The sequence below is a fragment of the Vipera ursinii genome, assembly GCF_947247035.1.
Source record: "Vipera ursinii genome assembly, chromosome: 5".
Taxonomy (NCBI): domain Eukaryota; kingdom Metazoa; phylum Chordata; class Lepidosauria; order Squamata; family Viperidae; genus Vipera; species Vipera ursinii.
In genome coordinates this window covers 15640923-15647398 of record NC_139518.1, presented here as the reverse complement: position 1 = coordinate 15647398, position 6476 = coordinate 15640923, and positions in this window count along the sequence as shown.

The window sequence follows — 6476 nt, the reverse complement described above, 5'->3', positions numbered from 1 at the left end:
TTATTTTGCTTAAGAGCCTGCTAATCTGAGGTTACTCTCTTCTGTACATGTTCCTTGGCAAATGTGCACAGAACTCATGATCTTTGATTCTCATTCTGGTAAAAGGTAGCTAGCTAGATGATAGGCTTAGCCTATCTCTGCAATTCTGGGGGGAACAGGGGTGGGTGGACCATTATAGTACATTTTCCGAAGACCGTATGAAAAACTGGGACTGTTTTGGAGAGCCACTGCTGCTTCACCCACTGTGTCCACCCTGTCTGTCCCCACCTCAACCCATCTGCCTTGCTCACCACTGCCCTCTGTTGCTGCTCTGTCCACTGCCACCTGTCTAACACCCTAGATCGAACTGGAAAGCCAAAGGGCTGGATATGGCTCGGGGGGGCATAAAATACCCAGGCCTGGGGTGGAATGTAGTCTGGATTTCCAGGAGGAAGGGGTTGCATTCCAGAGGTCAAGGAGGCAGCAATGTTTTGATTGTTTAGTTGGGAGAAAGAGAGTTAAGAGGGTTCCTCCCTAGCAATTCTCAGAGTATATCTTTAATGTTGCAAGTAGTTCCTTCAGTTTGGCAAGATTTCTGTCTCCAGGCAAGAAACAATAAAGGACACTGCTCAGAAGTAATTCTATATGTCTTTCTTGGTTCTTGGGGCCTGACAGCAATGTATTTCCTATAAGTAAATCTCCTTTTCGTATGCTTTACTAACCCTCAATGACCTCATATTCCTACCAGTATCTTTGCCATGAAAACCCTATGGACAGTACCAAAAGGCAAAGTGATATGACGCTGGAAGATGAGCCCCTCAGGTCGGAAGGCATCCAATATGCTACAGGGGAAGTGCAGAGGGCTAGTACTAGTAGCGCCAAAGCCAAAAAGACGCTCAGCTGTCTGGTGGTGAAATAAAATTCCAATGCTGTAAAGATTTTTTCTCCATAGGAACCTGGAATGTAAGGTCTATGAATCAAGGAAAGCTGGACGTGGTCAAACAAGAGATGACAAGACTGAACATCGACATCTTACGAATCAGCGAACTAAAATGGACAGGAATGGGTGAATTTAATTCAGATGACCATCAGGTATACTACTGCAGGCAGGAATCCCTCAGAAGAAATGGAGTAGCCTTCATAGTCAATAAAAGAGTAGGAAAAGCAATACTGGGATACAATCCCCAAAATGACAGAATGATCTCAGTTCGAATCCAAGGCAAACCATTCAATATCACAGTAGTCCAAGTCTATGCCCCAACCACCGGTGCTGAAGAGGATGAAATTGACCGGTTCTATGAAGCCCTACAGCACCTTATAGAACTAACACCCAGAAATGATGTCCTTATCATCATGGGGGATTGGAATGCTAAAGTAGGAAGTCAAAAGATAACCAGAATAACAGGCAAGTTTGGCCTTGGAGTACAAAATGAAGCAGGGCACAGGCTGACAGAATTTTGTCAAGAGAATACAATGGTCATCACAAACACTCTTTTTCAACAACTGAAGAGACGGCTCTACACATAGACATCACCAGACAGTCAACACAGAAATCAGATTGACTATGTGCTCTGCAGTCAAAGATGGAGAAGCTCTATACAGTCAGTAAAAACAAGACCAGGAGCTGACTGTGGCTCAGACCATGAGCTTCTCGTTGCAAACTTTAGGCTTAAACTGAAGAAAGTAGGGAAAAGCACTAGGCCATTCAGGTATGAACTAAATCATATCCCTGATAAATACACAGTAGAGGTGACAAATAGATTTAAGGAATTAGATCTGATAGACAGAGTGCCTGAAGAACTATGGATGGAGGTTCACAACATTGTACAAGAGGTAGCAACTAAAGCCATCCCAAAGAAAAAGAAATGCAAGAAAGCAAAATTTCTGTCTGAGGAAGCTTTGCAAATAGCTGAGGAAAGGAGTGAAGTGAAAGGCAAGGGAGAAAAAGAAAGATATGCCCAATTGAATGCAGAATTCCAGAGAATAGCTAGAAGAGATAAGAATGACTTCTTAAATGAACAGTGCAAAGAAATAGAAGAAAACAATAGAATAGGAAGGATCAGAGATCTCTTCAAGAAAATTGGAGAGATGAAGGGAATGTTTCATGCAAAAATGGGCATGATAAAGGACTAAAATGGCAGGGACCTAACAGAGACAGAAGAGATTAAGAAGAGGTGGCAAAATTACCAAGAAGAACTATACAAAAATGAACTTAATGTCCCTGATAACCATGATGAGGTGGTCACTGACCTCGAGCCAACATCCTAGAATGTGAAGTGAAGTGGGCCTTAGGAAAGCTGAGCAACAACAAAGCTAGTGGAGGTGACAGTATTCCAGCTGAGCTATTCAAAATCTTAAAAGATGATGCAGTGAAAGTGCTACACTCAATTTGCCAGCAAATTTGGAAAACTCAACAGTGGCCACAGGATTGGAAAAGATCAGTTTACATTCCAATTCCAAAGAAAGGCAGTGCCAAAGAATGTTCAAACTATCGCACCATTGCACTCATTTCTCATGCTAGTAAAGTTATGCTTAAAATCATACAAGCTAGATTCCAGCAGTATGTGGATCGAGAACTACCAGAAGTACAGGCAGGATTTCGAAGAGGCAGAGGAACTAGAGATCAAATTGCCAACATACGCTGGATCATGGAGAAAGCTAGAGAGTTCCAGAAAAACATCTACTTCTGCTTCATTGAGTATGCTAAAGCCTTTGATTGTGTGGATCATAACAAACTGTGGCAAGTTCTTAAAGAGATGGGCGTACCAGACCATCCTATTTGTCTCTTGAGAAACCTATATGTGGGCCAAGAAGCAACAGTGAGAACTGGACACAAAACCACTGATTGGTTCAAAATTGGGAAAGGAGTCCAGCAAGGCTGTACTGTATACTGTCGCCCTGCCTATTTAACTTATATGCAGAGCACATCATGAGAAAGGCAGGGCTAGATGAATCAAAAGTTGGAATTAAGATTGCTGGAAGAAATATCAACAACCTAAGATACACAGATGATACCACTCTAATGGCAGAAAGTGAAGAGGAACTAAAGAGCCTCTTGTTGCGGGTGAAGAAGGAGAGTGCAAAACTTGGGTTGAAACTTAACATTAAGAAAACCAAGATCATGGCATCCGGCCCTCTCAATTCCTGGCAAATAGATGGGGAAGAAATGGAGGTAGTGACAGATTTTATTTTCCTGGGCTCCAAGATCACTGCAGATGGGGACTGTAGCCAAGAAATTAAAAGACGCTTGCTCCTCGGGAGGAAAGCCATGGCAAATTTAGACAGCACACTAAAAAGCAGAGACATCACCCTGTCAACAAAAGTGTGTATAGTCAAAGCTATGGTCTTCCCAGTTGCAATGTATGGCAGTGAAAGTTGGACCATTAAAAAAGGCTGAGCGCCAAAAAATTGAGGCCTTTGAACTCTGGTGCTGGAGAAGACTCCTGCGAGTCCCTTGGACTACAAGGCGATCAAACCGGTCAGTCCTAGAGGAGATCTACCCTGACTGCTCTTTAGAAGGCTAAAGGCTGCTCTTTAGAAGGCTGAAGCTAAAACTCAAATACCTTGGCCACCTAATGAGAAGGAAGGACTCACTGGAGAAGAGCCTAATGCTGGGAAAGATTGAGGGCAATAGAAGAAGGGGACGACAGAGAATGAGGTGGCTGGATGGAGTCACTGAAGCAGTAGGCATGAGCTTAAATGGACTCCAGAAGATGGTAGAGGACAGGAAGGCCTGGAGGAATGTTGTCCATAGGGTCGCGATGGGTCGGACACGACTTCGCATCTAACAACAACAACAACAATTAGTTGGATTCCCTACCACAGCACTGTCCTTTTTGCAGACTTGCACATCATCCTGAAGAAACTCAGGCTGCTTTAATAAATAATAAAGACACGCTTGCCCAAAGTTCAAAGCACTTCTTCTGAATCACTTCTTCCTAATAAAGATGAACTTTTAGTGCCCAAGTCTGTTTGTAAAGCTTCAGTAGGTGGAAGTTCCTGGATGATTTTGTATGGATTAGGAAGATAAGTAGGATTAAGCCTGATTAGCACTTGGATGGGATACATCCAGGAAACACAGAGTTCTACAGTTCTAAGCTAGAGTGGAAAGTTGAGAAAACATCTGGAAGAAGGAAGTGGCAAACCATTTCTATGCTATTGCCAAGAAAACTACATGGCTATCCACAAAGTCAAACCAGGAGTTTTGAATGAATATGCAAACCTACATGGCTATCCAAATGTCAAACCTAAAGGAAATTATGTATTAGTTATTCTCCTCCCTTTCCTCTCCTCCTCCTCCTCCTCCTCCTCCTCCTCCTCCTCCTCCTCCACCACCACCACCACCACCACTATTTCTGTTCTGTACCAGCCTGCTACCGGCCCTGCAGCAAAAGCAGGGACAACCCCTTTACAAACGGCAAGAGGCTGGAATAAAGCCTGCCAAATTTATTAACATAAAACAGAGCAAGACAAGACACCAATCATGAAACAGGAGCTAAGAAACAGGAACTATCCAAGCGGTTGCCTTCAGCAAACCAGCCCTCCCACACATTCCCCTTAAATACAGTTCAGGGTGTGGCCTCTCTCTGCCTCCTTCCGAGGTGCCCCATTGCCTTCCTCTGTTTACTCCTGATTGACTGCCTCCTGCGTCGGGCGTCCTTGAACAGGGCCAGCTGTGGGTCATCTTCATCCACGCTGTCAGGCTCACACAACTGGGTCTCCGTCGTGACCAAGTGGGAGGGGCCCGACTGAGGGCTCTGCGGAGCCTCAAGGCCATCATCAGCAAGCTCTTCAACACCCCCCTCCTCCTCCTCTGAGTCGTCTGACCCAACTGCCGAACCCACAGGCTGACCCTGAATCACAACAATTTCTTGTGTTGAGGGAGATATAAAGTTCTGGTTCTTGCACTTTTGGCAGCTTCAAACTTTGTTATTTCATGCTGCTGTGTCTTTGGTATTGTCTCTCCAACTTCTGAATCTGGCTTGTATTCTTTGGCCTTCTCCTCTTTTTGTATATGTTTTGTATGGTATAGAATCCCAAGACATTCTTTCCAGGTGAGCAAACCACTTAACTTTTTGTATGTAGTTTAAGATTGGTTCTATTCCAATTCTTATATTAGTTTGCTTTTAAATTAGGGGCACAGAGGCAATTCTTTCTATCAAATCTACTTTCTCTCTGGGAAAGTCTCTCCATGAACAAGACTGAGTCCAAAGGGGGAATAGGGTGGCAAGAAAAAGGTCCAAGGTAAAGTTGGCCCCAACTCACCTGGCCTTCCAGAAGGAGTGCAAAGAGTTGGCTTTGCCACTTTGCATGGGGACTGAAGAACAACACACAACCCTGAGGGTGGTTGGTGGATTGAAGACACTCTGTTCACCTTTTCATCTTTGCTTCGACTTTGTTTTTAGTTCTCTTTTAATTGTATGTGGTTTTATGTTTTTTTATCTGTAAATCGTCCAGAGTCACTTAGTTAATGAGATGGGCAGTGTCTAAATTTGAAAAATAAATACACAAAATAAAACCAGAATTAACTGAAGACTATGTATGAAAGTGTAGTCGGACATGACCGCATGTAGTCGGACACGACTTCGCAACTAACAACAACATGTATGAACCCATACACACACACACACACACACACACACCCCAGACTGTACAACCTCAATGTAATGGTAGCTGTATGGAGTAAAACATGCCTTTTCTAGAATTTTCTTGATTGTAATATTTATTGGAAAGTTTAGTAATGTTTTTCCGAGATTCTAACAAGTAGTCTACTTAGCTTAGGTTTCCTTTACAGACTTAAGCGTTGGCTAATTTGAGATATATTATGAATAAGTTTTAGCTATAGTCATAAGGTACAGCCTGATCCTATTTAGTTGGAAATACTCTGACTATGGGACTCAATTTCAAGAAAGAATGTAGAACATTGCAATCTCACTTTCTAAAGTGGTATATTTTAAATGCACGGGTGGCCGTGGCTTTGTATGCTTCATAATAAAAATAACAAAGTTCAACTCAAAGTTCTTTCATGGATGAAGAATGACTTTGTGCTTTCAACGTACAACTATGGTTTTGTACCCATTGTAATAGAAAGGAAAATTCAACACGTCAGCTCTTTCCAATCATCTGATTCTTAAAAAATGAAACAAGTCAAAATAGAGACCCACCCACATACCCACATATCAGTAAAACTGGCCTTGCACCAAAATGAAAATGTTTGGTTTAAGGAATTTCAGGACCCGATGCCACAGATATGAAATTAAAATGATGTGTTTAAAATGGAACAATTAAATAAGTATCTAAAGGAAACTATTTGATCGTCTGTCTGTCTGTTACCTACCTACCAAATGCCACTCCTGTTGCTATCATTTTTTAAATATATATATTTTACTAAAAGTTTTCTTAATATCAAATACAAGTAAAGACAATGGAAAAAAGGGAAAGGAAGGGGATAAGAGATAGAATGAGGGAACTGGAAAAAGAAATTTTTAAAAAGAAAC